We start from the raw sequence: 15,695 nt of genomic DNA on the forward strand, positions 1-15,695 counted from the left end.
TTTAAACGAGACAAACATTTTAAGTAAACGGATCTAGAAAAAAAAAACTCTCAGATTGCGGCAAATTGCACACATGCAACGTGCCACTTGCCGAGGTAGAAGTGATCATGTATCCAGCAGCGGGAGTACCTGAATTCAGATGAGTGGGGTGCAGCCTCTAGCAAATTAAGTTCGATGAATACCATAAAATAACTAAAAATAAAAAATGGCACGAACAAATTCAGATGAGTGGAGTCCCTGAAGTGATCATGTATTCAGGTTTGAGTAAAGATGTTCGTGAGGACAATAGAAGGAAAACAAAATCATAACCTAGCTTGCTCACTGGTGAACCATGTACCGTTGATACATTTCTACACCCCATAAATCCCGCAAGCCTGGCATCCTACGGGCTACTCCACATACCATGGAAGTGACGAGCAAGATTTGACACATCATGCTTGCTGTTTTGTCTGGGCTTACAAGTTTGACGGGTGATAATTCCTACACTTTTTCCTCACTTCCTGTATTCAATCATTTCTGGGCAGTAGCGCCTCGACAGCACTTCCACTTGTTCGATGAAAGGCGCGGACCATCTGGTTCCATCTTTGACGACAAACCTCCCCAGACCTGAGTAAAGAGTGAATAGCCCCGTTACTATAAAACCACAAGGGTACCAGAATTTGTTATTTGTTTCTGTATGAAAATGCATGCCCTTCTGAAACTTGACATGAAGCCCAAACCACAAGGGTCCCAGAATTTGTTTCTGTATGAAAATGCATGCCCTTCTGAAACTTGACATGAAACCCAAGCTTCCTGACAAAATACCAAGTATACCAGTAATCCAGCACTAAGGTACTAGTGTATGCCAGGGTTATTGGGAGGATTTAATCAAACTTGGTACATAACCCAAATGCACATTCGCTATTGTCCATTTTGCTAAAATTTAAATCTAAGGCACAAATAAGTAAAGTTAACAGCTCTGTTAACAAACTCTCTGGCTGTCAAGGAAAAAAGAAGTTGGTATTTGCTTCATATCCTTCACAGGAAAGACTATTTACTCCAATAACATGCCACCTTTAGTTTAGACCGCATTAGAGTATTTCAGACCATTGGAGTTGATAAAATGGGGTAACTGAACCAAACTACTTTGTGATCAAGAACATGGCATAGTTAAAGGTTGTGTGAGTTAGATCAGCAGACAGCACTAACCTGTGATCAAGTAGGCTGTCCCAGTCAACATCTTCAATACAGACAGCATCAACCTTTTGAAGCCTATTTTTCGTCAAAAAATTAGCACAGGGAGTATATTTTTGTTTCATTGTAACACGACACTGAAAATAAATAACACATATAGGAGGCCTAAGCCTGAAAAAAAATAGCATTTAATACACTAACTTCAGTCCAACTGCGATGCAAATAAATAGATCGTTGAGAGAGAGAAAGGACTTGTGTTTCTTTCTGTTGAAACAAAGCTTATGTGCAAATTTGGAGAAAAGGCAGATGGATATGATATATTAGCTCGCATGTATGCTTGTTACCTGCCCACACCCCAGGGTGAGATAAACCCACCCCAACTGAGGATAATACCGCGATTCTTAATGCAAAAACAAGCCAGAACAAATCGACTCCAAAACTTTTTGTTTTGCAGGACCCATATTGTCATACTACATCTTAGATAACCAAGGCGTGCACCATTACAATCATCAAGCATAAGAATATCAAACTTGCGGGGGAGTCATGGAATATTCAACACACAGCCTTGCAGCAACACTGACTCAATCCTATATTGCTACAAATGAGCCAAAGAAATCGATCTCTTTTAGTTCAAGAAATAAACCAGAAAATTTCACCATAAGTTGATCACTCAGAGCCTCATGTATTACAGCCAGGAACGAGGCATGGAATGCACCTGAGGGTGAGCGCGCAACCTCTTACTGTACTCTAATCCCACTCATAAACATACACTGTCTTCCGTTCCATATAGCCCATAACAGTGTTCAGTTAGTTCAAAACCAAACAAAGACTACAATGTTAAAACTGGTGCAAGCTACCAAGAATAGAGAGGGGGGAAATGTAAGAATGCCTGATTTCCATCCCTCCTCATTACATCGTGAGTTGTAACCCTAAACAACAAGCACCCTCGACAACAAGACCAGGCAAACAGCAACAGACAACATGACCAAAAATGTAAAAATTCCAGATTTCCATCCTTCCTCATTACTGAAATTCTTACTTCTAAAGTTCATGCCTTCATGGTACTACGTACACCCACAGCATTATTGGCATCAACCACACGTCAATACTTTCAGGAATTGCTGAAACAATATCTCCATAGGCAGGCTAAACCCTACCTTTCGAAACAGTTCTTTTTTAACTCTGTTGCAAAACAATGTGCAGTGTTTCAATGGCAAAAAGGCAATCATTATAATAGTCTGTAGAATCTTACGCTTCCACCAGTAGATAATCATCAACATCAGCCCAGACTCCTTCCTTGACCATCGGAGATGCTAATGTTTCGTACCTGAAAGAGCATCATGAATTAATGGCCATGCTGCCGTTACATAACTTGCGTGTAACCCAGTCTGAAGATGCATATACGCATATAGAAGCACAAGATTTAGGTGTATGAAGGATGTGTTAAAACTAGTTAAATTCAATGAAGCCCACATTATCCCATTAGCCCAATCCCAAACGTAGAAAAGCTAATAATATACAGATCTCAATTCTGTAAATACAAGCATGCCTGGTTAAGCAAATTAAGATTCTTCATCTCTAATTATTATAATTCCAAGAAAATTTGTATTCATAGAATGGCTAAAACAAACCAGTTGCAAGGTCTACTATGTTAAATAAATTCAGATAAACGGATCTGATGCAATACAAAGTACTTTTCGAGAAAACGCAAAGGATTTGCGCTTCAATACAAAGTACTCGGTTAAGCACTTAAATCAATCTGATGCAATTCAACAACAAGCTTATCTCTGAAATGTCAAAATGAACAATTTAGATATAGAAACAATAAATAGGAGAAGATGGGAAAAAAGAACATGGATTAAAGATTGCAATGCACATAGCGTTTAGTACAGATACAATGAGAAAACAAAGTTATGCATATATATGCAGCAAATAGAAATACTAACCACTTGAGGCAACAATTCTTGTGATTACGGGTGGTCAATTTATCACTGATGGCCTCCCAGGAAATGTTATCTCTTAGCTGTCACAGATGATAAGTAAGCCACCTCATTAGATTCAATCATGTGATTCAAGAATATGAACAGCTGTGAGCACAGTTCAAATCAGGAAAGCTTGACCAAAATACACAATATCAACAACATTGGTAAATTACAAACCAGCCGATGATCAGGATTTTTGATTTGATGGGCTTTCAGACGCAAGTCAAGGTTCACCAAATCAAACAAGTTTTGGTGTTCATCCTGAGTCCAACGTCCTGAAAAAATACCAGTCAAGGAATGCACACAGAATTGAAAAGGTTAGCAAGGTCTAAATTTTATCGCATACGGCATTAACTGGGTAGGATACATATTTTTTATCATGTGATGATACTGCATTAACTGGTTAGGATGCATAAGTTTTATCACATGATGATACTACATTCAGTTTTACCAAATGATGAGATAATGCATTCACGTGTATAGGACATTCAATTTTACCAATTTTATCATTCAATCTATACCCAGAATTTTGTTCAGTACAATCCTCCCTACTTATCCCATGAATGAACTTTGCAATTAACCGATAGTCAACAGCTTAAAACTGGATAAATAATCATCTATAAACCATTGTTCCTGAGGCGGTAAGGCAAGGCGAGGCGCCTAACCCCCGCCTTTACCTTTGAAGCATGTAAGGTGAGACAAGGCGACGCGTTAGACATAGAGGAACAGAGCAATCAAGCAGTTTAGCACGTATATTGCAAGGAAAAATAAGAAAGACTGAGAGATGGGCCACGACCTATGCACTCCCCTATGGCCCAAAAGCCCATCTAGTAGCTATATACTCCTCCCGTGACCTAATTCCACTATCCTCACTCCCTCCTCCCTCACCACAGCCGCCACACACCTGCTATCTTTCCTCGTTGTAGCAGCAGCAGCATACAACCCTAAAACTCCTCCCTTCTGATCATAACCCTGGCATTCTCTGATTCTCCCTCACTGCAGCATCCCTTCTTCCTCAACAGCAGAGTATATCGGGCAAGGGAAGGCGACGGTGGAGGCAGGCAAATGAAGGGATGCTCGCTGGAGTACTGGGGAATGGTGGGGCCGTCGTCTCCAAGCCCCAGAAGCAGCCGCAAGGATGATGCAGCGAGGAACAGGCGGTAGCAGATACCTTTGACAGCAGTGGACCCTTCACTGAAGCAGTCGTACGTTTCATGTCTAAGGCAGGGCGGACGCCTTACCATCCTGGGGCGCCTCAGCACTTAGGCGACTCCTAAGTGACGCCTTAAAAACAATGCTACAAACACACTGTGATAGCATAGCTGTATTAGCCCCCAACTCAACAATGGTGTTGTTTCAACTTTTTATTAGTAAAAACCAATATGCAAAGATGGGTTAAACTACTACCTGACAAACATGCCTGAGTTGTGACAACATGATGTGAGAAAACTCATGCTCATAGAATTAAAATGGCGTAAATAAGCATTTGCATGTTGAAGTTGCACTGAAATATTACAGTTCCGACAGATAATTTAGCCAAAATATGATAAAACTTCAGGAGCAACAGGCACCTTTTTTCAAGTTCTTAGGTTTTATTCTTCTCCAAGTATCTTTTACGTGGATCTCACTCTTTCCAAGTTCCCGTGCCAATGTCTTCCAATCCGTTCCATTGCTTTCGACAAACCTGCGCAATAATGCAGTGATCTGATCTTAATTATGTGAAGCAACAACAGGAGATATCAAAACATCTCTCAATAACGAATATCAAGAAAGTATGCTATGTGTAAGAGAGATATTAGTCGCTTCACAAGTTACAACACAATCTAAATCATAGTATCACAATCGTGGCAGGGTAAACAGCTCCACCACACAATCTCATTCATGATTCGCCAGTGATCTCACATGGGATAGTGTGCAGTATGATTCATAAGGAGTGACAATCCCTACTTGATGACAAGGGCACATTCTTGATACGGCAGGTTTTACAGAAATCTATTAGCGTGTTGTCCATAATGGCCTCCTTAATGGTGAGTTGCGTGAGGAGGTCTACATGCACCCACCACATGGGTATTATGCCGGACAACATGCTATGTCGTCTTCATTGCTCTCTTCATGACCTTAAGCTAGCCCCTCCTGCCTGATTCAAGGGTTTAGCGTTAGTGGTCACTGTTAGTGGTTTTTCACCGAGTGCTCATGATCCCGCTCTCTTGTCCACCTTTCGTCTTGTGGCCGGGCTCTTCTTCTATACATCGATGACATATAATCACCGACGACGGCTCTGAGTGCATTGCCTTTGTGAAGGCTCGTCTTAGTGAGCAGTTTCTTATGTCTGATCTTGGTCTTCTGCGCTACTTCCTTACGATTGAGGTTTCTTCTACCTCCAATGGCTTCTTGATATCCCAATGGAAGTACATCCAAGATCTTCTTGCTTGCTCTGCTCTTGCGGATGAGCACATTGTTCAGGCTCCAATGGAGCTCAACGTCCACCTCCGGGCTTCTGATGGTGAGGTGAGCGTCTTTCGGATCCGACACGCTAATGTCACCTTGTTGGGAGTCTTGTCTACCTAGCCGTCACTTGTCCGGATATCTCCCATCTAATTCACATCCTGAGTCGGTTCACTACAGTCACCTACTTCAAGTTCTACGATATCTTCGTGTGACTATCTCGCATCGTCTTTTCTTTCCACGATCCAGTTTGCTATAACTATAGGACTATTTGAGACAACTTGGCCTAGCGATCTTCGGATCATCGATCGCTTTCTGCTTACTATGTTTTTTCGTGGTGGTTCTCTCATTGCCTGGAAGACGAAGAAACAGATTGCAGTTTCCCGTTCGAGTGCAGAGGCTAAGTCACAAGGTATGGCTCTTTTGGTAGCAGAAGTGACTTGGCTACGGTGGTTGCTTGAAGATTTTGGTGTTTGTCACTACACTGACTCTTCTTTCGTCCAACGGTACGAGTGCTATCAGTATGGGTCGTGACCCTCTGAAGCACATTGGTGTTGATCAGATGATTGCTCTAGAGTATGTGCCTTCCTAGTTGTACTTAGCGGATATCTTCACGAAGACCCAGACTATCTTCGAACTCAGTGTTGTTGATTCAACATGAGTTTAAAAGAGGGAGGGGGTAGTTAGTTATACTCCCTCCGTTCCTAAATATAAGTCTTTAGAGATTCCAATGCGGACTACATACGGAGCAAAATGAGTGAATCTACACTCTAAAATATGTCTATATACATCCGTATGTAGTTCACATTGAAATCTCTAGAAAGAATTATATTTAGGAACGGAGGGAGTATATGTCATGTAATACCCCCCCCCCCCAAATTGCATAGGGGGTTTTCTGCATATATATCATTTCTATATATATCAAGGCCTCATGGAAATGGATGTTGCATATTTTGTCACATAAACATCAGGAAGGGAGAAGGAGGTGATTGGACCACCATCACCATGGACATCTTCAATAGGAGTGGAGATTTGTAAACATGACACAAAGTAGCAGCAAACATGAAGTTCAACTTGATCACATTAGATAACAATAATATGATAGTACTTCCTAATAATAAAAACAATTGAGTAAATATGGTCATGCAAACAAATATAATTTTGTCTCGGCAAAAGGAATTTATGTACCGCCGAATCTGCTCTTTTTCGTCATCTGTCCATTTACGTTCAGCACTCCTATAGAGTAATATACGCGCTCGATGGTATATGGCCTCGTGAGGTCTATGGGGTAACGACTTCGCTGCAAAGAATGTGCATCAGCAATTAAATATTGTAAGTTGTCTTCTATAAGGGTTAGAAAAATAAATGGAATGATGATTACTTGGAAATTCAACATGATATGGTAAGTCTCAAGAAATACTTTTTCATACAGGTTACATGCTTAACTCACACTATCACACAAAGACAGGCTTAACATGAGGAGAAAATGCTCAAGAACTTAGCTCCAGGTTTTTGGCTTACCTATATCATCCCAACAACCCTTGAGCTCTGGGTATTTACTACAAGACCCAATCATCTCTAAGCCTTTCTCTCCCAGTTGTTTCAGCTAAATAAGAAACACAACGAGAACTGTCTCAAACATGTTGGGCATGGCACTTGCAATCAGGAGCGAATTTAGTGGTAAATAAAAAGGTAAAATCAACACATAAAACTCAAGCACACAAAACAATTAACATTAATGGATAAGGAAGGGAAGGCAGAAGGCAAAATAGAATATTAGTATGACAATATGCGCAAAATCCAAAATAATTTAGGACTGAACTAAGAGCAGTGCTGCATGGTTTCTTCTCATGCAGGGCATCACCCTCATCTATCTCTGGCATGCATGTAATAATAACATATAAGCCTGACATCATCAAAGATCTCTTCAAATTCAAATTTTGAAAAAGTCCTTCCCATGCAGGGCATCAGCCTCATCTATCTCTTGCATGCATGTAAAAATAACACATAAACTGAAATCAGCAAAGATTTCTTCATGTTCCAATTTTAAAAAAGTTTTATCCCTCAAACCGTTAACCCGATTGACGATCCACTTTTCATTTCGACAACTTCTCTTTTTTCATCTGTACTTGCCAGGTTGGTGTTACTTACTTACCAGGTTATTGGCCATTTAGTTGCCAGATTAAATTAACTTGGTTGCGATGTTGTTGAACGTCAATGTACGCCACTAGAAGACTTGCTTCATGGTACTTGTGCTGGTTCATACCACGTCTTACTTATTGTTAACACTTGAATAGTAACTCTCGAGCTCTGCATAACATTGTGATGTCTAAAAACATACAAAACTATTGCCTGGTAACTATACACAGTTATTGTAGGAATTGTTCACTGCTAACATGACGACCACGATTAACATAGCATAGCTACTGATGGGGACAAAAAAATTGCTGAAACATGTCAACATGGGATCTAGTTTCAAAGCCCTCGTCAAGACAAACTCGCCAGCGAAAACGGATTATTAATCGGATTAACGGTATGTGAAATAAATCATTGTGAAATTTCTAATTTAGCAATTAATGTGATGATGTCAGCGTGAGGCGGGAGATTCCTGCATGCAACTGATGAGGAAAATCCCATTGCGATGCCACCACATGGGAGAGCACTTTTGCATACATATGTAGCATAAATTTTCCGAATGATTTAACTTCAAAATGAGCTGTAGATGTAAGTCAGCATCCATTCGCGCAAAATGAGTATTCATGATATACATGAGGATCTATATTCATTCATTTAATATTTTCTTGATATTAAAACTCAAACTACCAATTCACAGCAGAATAAAATTCAACTAAATCAATTACTTCTTAACAGTAAAGACTAAAGACAGTGGAGAAAATAAGTAAATATATTTAAAAAACGATGGAGAAAATATGGTAATGCAGAAAATTAATATGTATTCGACTATATTTGTAAAGTCCAACCATCGTAGGAAACTTTCTGGTAAGTTTTCAAGCTAAGGGAAAGAAAATTTCATTTGTACAGGACAACCATACTTCAGTACGGTCATGCGGTACTTCAACTCGATAAAAAAAAACTTCATATTAAATGCTCAGCTGAAGTGCATTATACAAACCCATAACACATGCACCTATAAGTAATAACTGTAATAACAAGTTTATGTTTCATCGATATGCTGTGATTTAAAACACGATTGATAGTAGTTCCACATGTAGATGGGATCAAATTGAAATAACATATGGTTGTCATCAATCATTTTATGTTAAAGAGAAACTATCCATCTAAATTATAAAGTTCAATCATCCTTTCCTCAAACCCCCAGGCCAGGGGCATAGCTTCCATTCAGTTTAGGTTTGCTCACTGTCACATGAATGCAAAAAATATAAGCAAGAGATGCAACCTCTGCGTAATCCCTCATAGCTTCCATGAGGATGGCATCTTCCTCTGTGGTAAACCGATGTCCATGTACAAGTTCAGATTCACCACCACTGACATCCTCTTCATCATCAGCACCTGAAACATATAACCAGTCAAAGGATGCACACACAGAATAGGAAAAGGTTAGCAAGAAGGTCTAAATTTTATCGCATGATGATACTGCATTAACTGGGTAGGATGCATAATTTTTATCACGATTATGTATTCACTTTCACCCCAAAAAGAAGATAATGCATTCACTAGGTAGGACGTATGGTTTCCATATTCACATGATGATTACCAAGAATACAATCATCCCTTTACTTATCTCATGACCAAACTTTGCATTTAACTGATAGTTAACATCTTAAAACTGGATAAATAATCATCTACAAACACACTTTGTGATAGTATAGATGCTTTAGCCCCCAACTCATGCTGTCGTTTCAACTCCTGTTTTGTCAGTAATTTCAATATTAGAGCAGACCAATATGTGAGGTTTGTTGTTGTTGCACATGACATACCTAAACCAAATATTAACTAGAATGCAGAGCTGGGTTAAACTACTACCATTAACATGACAAATTTGCCTGAGTAGTGACAAAATGATGTGAGAAAAATCATGCCCGAAGAATAAAAACATCCTAATTCCTAAAATAAACATACATGTTAAAGTAGTGCTGAAATATTACAGTTGCGACAGATGTATTAGCTAAAATATGATAGAACTTTAGGAGCAACGGGCACCTTTTTTCTTCTTAGGTTTTATTCTTCTCCAAGCATGTTTTACATGGATCTCACTCTTTCCAAGTTCCTGTGCCAGTGTTTTCCAATCCGTGCCATTTTTCTCGACAAACCTGCATCATAATGCAGCGATCTAATCTTAATCATGTGAAACAACAACAGGACATATCAAAACATTTTTCAATACGAATATCAAGAAAGTGCTTCAATCTAAATCATAGTATCACAATCACGTCAGGGCAAACAGTAATCCACCGCACAATCTCATTCAAGATTGGCTAACGATCTGAAATTGGCTGGTGCACAGTATGATTCATGGGGAGTGGCAATCCCATATGCTTACTTGACAACAGTGATGCATTCTGATGGTGATGACGCTTTGAAAGGTTTACAATTTACACCAGTCACCACCCTCACCAATGCAACTAACCTTTGTCACCATCAGATTTTGCTCCAATGTCAGACAGGTCAGATCAGACCACTGTTGTCCCTGTCAAACAAGCATATCCTCATCCCCCTTCCACTGCCATTTGAAGGAAGTGGGAGTGCTAGGTTGAGTCAAAGTAAATAGATTGGGACAGTGGTAGCAGTGACAAGAAGCCCATGAGGAAGTTGACAACAGGTGACATGGAAATTTTGCATTAGCTACTCCCTCTACTTCAAGCGACGGAGCCAGGCCCATCCAACAAGCACCTACCTCCCTTTTCAATTTTTTAACTCCTACATAATCTAATTTATTAGTTGCAAAACAAAATTAATTCATGGAAATCAAAGTCCATGCACTGGAATTATAGGTTTGTTAACTGCCTGACGGGAGAACCTTATTTTCTCATACCATGAACCCAAAACAAACCATGTATCAGGTAGCTCTGCTATGAGATCGCAAGGAGAACTTGCAAAAAGTATCAAACAGAGTAACAAGTTACATTGGGATAAACAAATTAGACTACATAGAGGCATTTGCTAATATACATTAGTGGCACATGCAGGTTGATGTTGGTTTATCAGACTTTGGTGACACACATAACCACCAAGCAAAAGGTATAAACATCAGGAAGGGAGAAGGAGGCGAACAGGACCCTGTCACTAATTGACATCTTCAATAGGAGTAAGGATTTGTAAACACATACTAACAAGTAGCACCAAACATGAAGTTCAACTTAATCACATTAGATAACAACATGATTACTTAATAGTAAAGACAATTGAGTAAATATGGATCATGCAGAAAACAAATATAATTTTGTCTCAGCAAAAGGAATTTGCGTACCGCCGAATCTGCTCTTTTTCTTCATCTGTCCATTTACATCCGGTGCTCCTATGGAGTAATGTATGTGCTCGCCTGTATATGGCCAAGTAAGGTCTATGGGGTAACGATTTCGCTGCAAAGAATGTGCATCAGCAATTAAATATTATAAGTTGTCTGCAATCCAGGTAAGAAAAAGGGATGGATGTTGATTGCTTGGAAATTCAACGTGAGATGGTGGGTCTTAATAAAGACTTTTTCATAAAGGTTACATGCATAACTGACATTAACACACGAAGAGCATGAGGAGGAAGCGTTGAAGAACATAACTCCAGATTTTTTGGCTTACCTATATCATCCCAACAACCCTTTAGCTCTGGATATTTACGACAAGACCCAATCATCTCTAAACCTTTCTCTCCCAGTTGCTTCATCTAAAATAAGAGACACAACGAGAACTCTCTCAATTATGTTGGGCATGGCATTTGCAATCACGAGCGAATTTAGTGGTAAACAAAAAAATCAACACATAAAACTCGAGCACACAAAAAAAGAATATAACATTAATGGGTAAAGGAAGGGTAGGCAGAAAGCAAAATAGAATATTGGTGGATATGCACAAAATCCAAAATAATTTAACTTCAAAATGAGACCATTGTAGATGCTAATTTAGCATACATTAGCGCAAAATGAGTATTCAAGATATACTTGAAGATTTATATTCATGCATTTAATTATTCTCTTTATATTAAAATTCAAATTAAAAATTCACAGCAAGATGAAGTTCAACTAAATCACATTGGAAAAATAAATGGTTACTTCTTAACAGTAAAGACAATGGAGAAAATAAGTACATAAGTTAAAAAACAATGGAGAAAATATGGTAAATTAATATATATATTCAACTATTTGTAAAGTCCAACCACTGTAAGGAACTTTCTATAACTCTCCCAGCCAGTTCCTACCTAAGGGAACGAACATTTTATTTACAGGACAAGCATACTTCCGTTCGTCATAGAATACTTTGATTCGATACAAAAAAACTTCCATATTAAATGCTCAGCTGGAGTGCTTTATACAAACCCATATACTCCCTCCATCCCAAAATAAGTGACTCAACTTTGTACTAACTTTAGAACAAAGTTAATACAAAGTTGAGACACTTATTTTGGGACGGAGGGAGTATAACATATGCACCTATAAGTAATAAGTAACTGTAATAAGTTCATGTTTTATCGATATGCTGTGATTTAAAAGAAATTACCATAGTTCCATGTGTAGGTTGGATCAAATTAAAATAACATATGGTTGAAATCAATCATATTAAGTTAAAGAAAAAACATCCATCTAAATTATAAAATAGAAGCAGCCTTTTGTCAAAAAAAAAACATGGGCATAGCTTCCATTCAGTTTAAATCTGCTCATTGTAACATGAATGCAAAAATTTAAAGCAAGAGATGCAACCTCTGCGTAACCCCTCATAGCTTCCATGAGGGCGGCGTCTTCCTCTGGGGTAAATCGACCATGCACACTTTTCGATTCATTGCTGATGCCATCCTCTTCATTATCACCACCTTCAATGCTAAACACCTCCGCAGAATTAGCAAAGCTCACCCGCTTACCTTTCTTCTTTGACAGAGCTGCCTTTTCCTTCTGTTTTCCTCCTCCAATCCCCTCCCCATCACCACCTTCGGTTCTAAACATCTCCGCGGAATCAGCAAAACTCACCTGCTTACCCTTTGTTGACCGAACTGACTTTTCTTTCTCTTTTTTCCCTCCTCCAATCCCCTTGCTCTTCTTTTTCTTCTTATCATCATTACCATCTACACCAGCTTCCTCTCCCCCAGCAGATGCATTCTCACTAAAGTCTGGACTGGCTTTACTCCTTTCCTTTCCTCCCTTCTTAATCTCTCTATTCTCACCTTCATTGCTATTTTCGGTTTGGCTGCTCTCTTCCAGCACAACTGAATGCTCCTTCTTTTTCTTCTTGTATTCTCTTGTCACGATTTGATCAGCAGCAGGTGCACCATCATCACTCTTGCGTTTGCTCTTCTTTGCCTTGCTAGACTGTTTTCCCTCAACCTTGTCTCCCTCTGCATACTTTGCCCCTGAATTTCCAACAGTAGTATCAAATGTCTGCTTCTGCTGCCCAGTCTTCTCAGCTTCTTTCTCTTCCTTCTTTTTCTTCTTGACTTTCTTCACCTTGTCTTTGCTCATATCGCCCTGGGCGAGCTCCAAACAGGGCGTTACCTCCATCAAGCCAGAAGTTTCAGCTTGCTCCTTACCAACAGTAGTATCAAAACTCTGCTTCTGCTCAGTCATATCAGCTTCTTTCTCTTTCTTCTTCTCCTCCTTCCTTCTCTTCTTGTCTTTCTTCACATTGTCTTTGTTCATGGCACCCTCCGAACAAGGCGCCATCGAGCCCGACTTCTTGGCCTGCTCCTCACCAACACCGTTCTCTATGCTACCTGAAACGACTGGAACATTCTCCTTGCTCTTCGTCTCCTCACTGCGGCCCTTCCCTTTCTTGCGCTTGTGGCCTTCTTTCTCCTCCGCAGCGCCTACCACAGCCTCCTCCTTAACTTTTTCTGCGACCGAATCAGCCTCAGTTGCCTTTTCATCTGTGCGACGCTTCAATTTATCCTTCGCCTTCCCCTCTTCATCACGATGCTTCGCCTTCTTCTTGAGGCGGCGGCCTTCCCGTTCCACGCGCTCTTCGTCCATATGCACGGCAAGGGACGAGCGCGGAACAGCAGGAGGCGGCCGGGCGGCGCGGTTTGGTGTCGGCGGCGAGTGGCTGTGGCAGCTGCGCGGTTGCGGCGGCGGAAGGGAGAGGGGGAAGAGGTGGTGGCGGGTGCGACACCGACGGACGGCGCTGCCGCGCTGGCGAAGGCGAGCGCGAGGGGACGGCTACGGTGAGCCGGCCGCCGCGTGGCCGGTGTTGGTGTTGCCGTTAGGGCTTGGGAGGCGCTGTGTCTGTGTCTGTCGAGGAGCTCTGGTCCGGTTGGTTGTCGCCGGCATATGGGCCAGAAGCGGGCCTGGGGTGTGTGTGGACTGGACTGCTCGGCTGGTTTCCTCCGCAAAGACTACGGCCCGAGCGCCCAGATGGGGCTGCAGCCCGGCAAAGCAGGCCAACGGCGGCGAAGAGGTCGACGGAAAGGAGGAGAGGAAGGCGACGGCGGGACGGACGGAGGAGGAGAGGGCCGCGGAGGGCTGCCGGCGGGGCGGCGGCGGGCTGGCGCGGCTAGGGTTCCTGACGAGGAACAAATGGCGTCGTGGCGTGGGCTAGGGATTCGACCTGGTCGGAAGTTCACAGCGAACACGTACGTAACTTTTTACACAACTAGAAGGAAACCCAGCGCGTTGCTGCGGGAATTTTAGTGCATATATTGTGAGTTTCATGAAGTAAAATGCTAATTTCAGTCAATCCTATCTAAAATGAAACAAATAATGGATGGGGTAGGATCATACATGCATATGAATCCAGAAATGTATATAATTTGCTTAGAAACAATGATAGTTGGACCAAACAACCAGATGAAACTTTGCTTGGGTTGCTCAAGCTTTTGGCAAATGTGAACAGTATATATACATATAAAAATTACATGGCAGAAAGTATGATAAGTATGAACTATTACAGTACAAATGTTATTATATTTTGCACAACACTTTGTCTATCCAAACCAAAATTACAATAACATTTAATCACCAAGCAAGATGTCGTATACCACTTTCATCATAGATATTTTTTGGTACGCGAGAACAAACAGATTTGCCAGCAAAGCTATGCTAATAACAAATGCTCTGGAGACTTCAATGGCTAAAAGTTTGCAACATAGTAGTATGCGAATATAGATAAAAAATGAAGAATTTATGTAGCTCACGGAGCAATGCTCAATACAAAGAAAAACAGTAAAATCATATGCATAATATGGTGATATTGGTAGTTTGTTACTTTTACCAGCAAAGAAGATGATTTGTGTATGAAATGAACCAAATTCTAGTTACTTGACGTCCAAACTATTCCAGTTGATGGCCTTCCTCATGCAGCCTTGGTCCAAGCTAGCAAGCTCATCTTTCCTATTAGGGTTGAACAACAAACCAAAATTAAATGCAGTTAGCCTCGGCTTATGGACTTAACTGAAATCTCACCTTTGACAGTCCAATGGGGTATCTTCTGTAGCACAACACATACATACAGGTATTCCCTTAATTATTAATTTATGCTCAATAACTCTGCAGATTGAAATGCAGTTAGCCTCGCCTTATGGATTTAAATGGTCTAATATGAACTTTTACCTACCTTGTGATGATGGGGGATTTTCACAATCACATCATAACCCAAAAAAGGATAGAGATGGGGGGAGACCATGAGATCGCCATAATTAACTAAGCACGATAAACATACAAATGAAAAGTATCGTCAAGCATAAACTGGGGAATTGACATTCATCACGTGCCTTACCAAAATTGGCTGTGCCAATCTCACATCAGAAGGCTGTGCCTATACCAGGATTAGATGTTGATGCAATGCATATGCATAGATTGCGGTGAGAGCAAGCTCGAGTAGTGCAGCTCCACTGCTCCAATGCGAGCTCCTTCTGTTTGGATGCGGCTTGCCAACAGACAAGAGGAGGCAGTGAAGCGTGTTTCAGTTGTGAAGCACGACA

The 15,695-nt window shown here is 40.7% G+C and overlaps 1 pseudogene across 1 annotated transcript; it reads right to left on the bottom strand.

The window, feature by feature from the left end:
• Positions 1–225: 225 nt before the first annotated feature.
• Positions 226–14,359, bottom strand: LOC123150393 (eukaryotic translation initiation factor 5B-like; annotated as a pseudogene). The gene is made up of 13 exons (XR_006475086.1): positions 12,490–14,359; positions 11,375–11,459; positions 11,050–11,161; positions 9,783–9,892; positions 9,019–9,131; positions 7,122–7,206; positions 6,789–6,900; positions 4,727–4,839; positions 3,333–3,430; positions 3,120–3,196; positions 2,426–2,500; positions 1,189–1,251; positions 226–606 (listed from the first exon to the last, which is right to left on the bottom strand). The product of XR_006475086.1 is annotated as a eukaryotic translation initiation factor 5B-like (transcript).
• Between the last annotated feature and the right edge of the window lie 1,336 nt (positions 14,360–15,695).

The sequence above is a fragment of the Triticum aestivum genome, chromosome 7A (assembly GCF_018294505.1).
Source record: "Triticum aestivum cultivar Chinese Spring chromosome 7A, IWGSC CS RefSeq v2.1, whole genome shotgun sequence".
Classification (NCBI taxonomy): Eukaryota; Viridiplantae; Streptophyta; class Magnoliopsida; order Poales; family Poaceae; genus Triticum; species Triticum aestivum.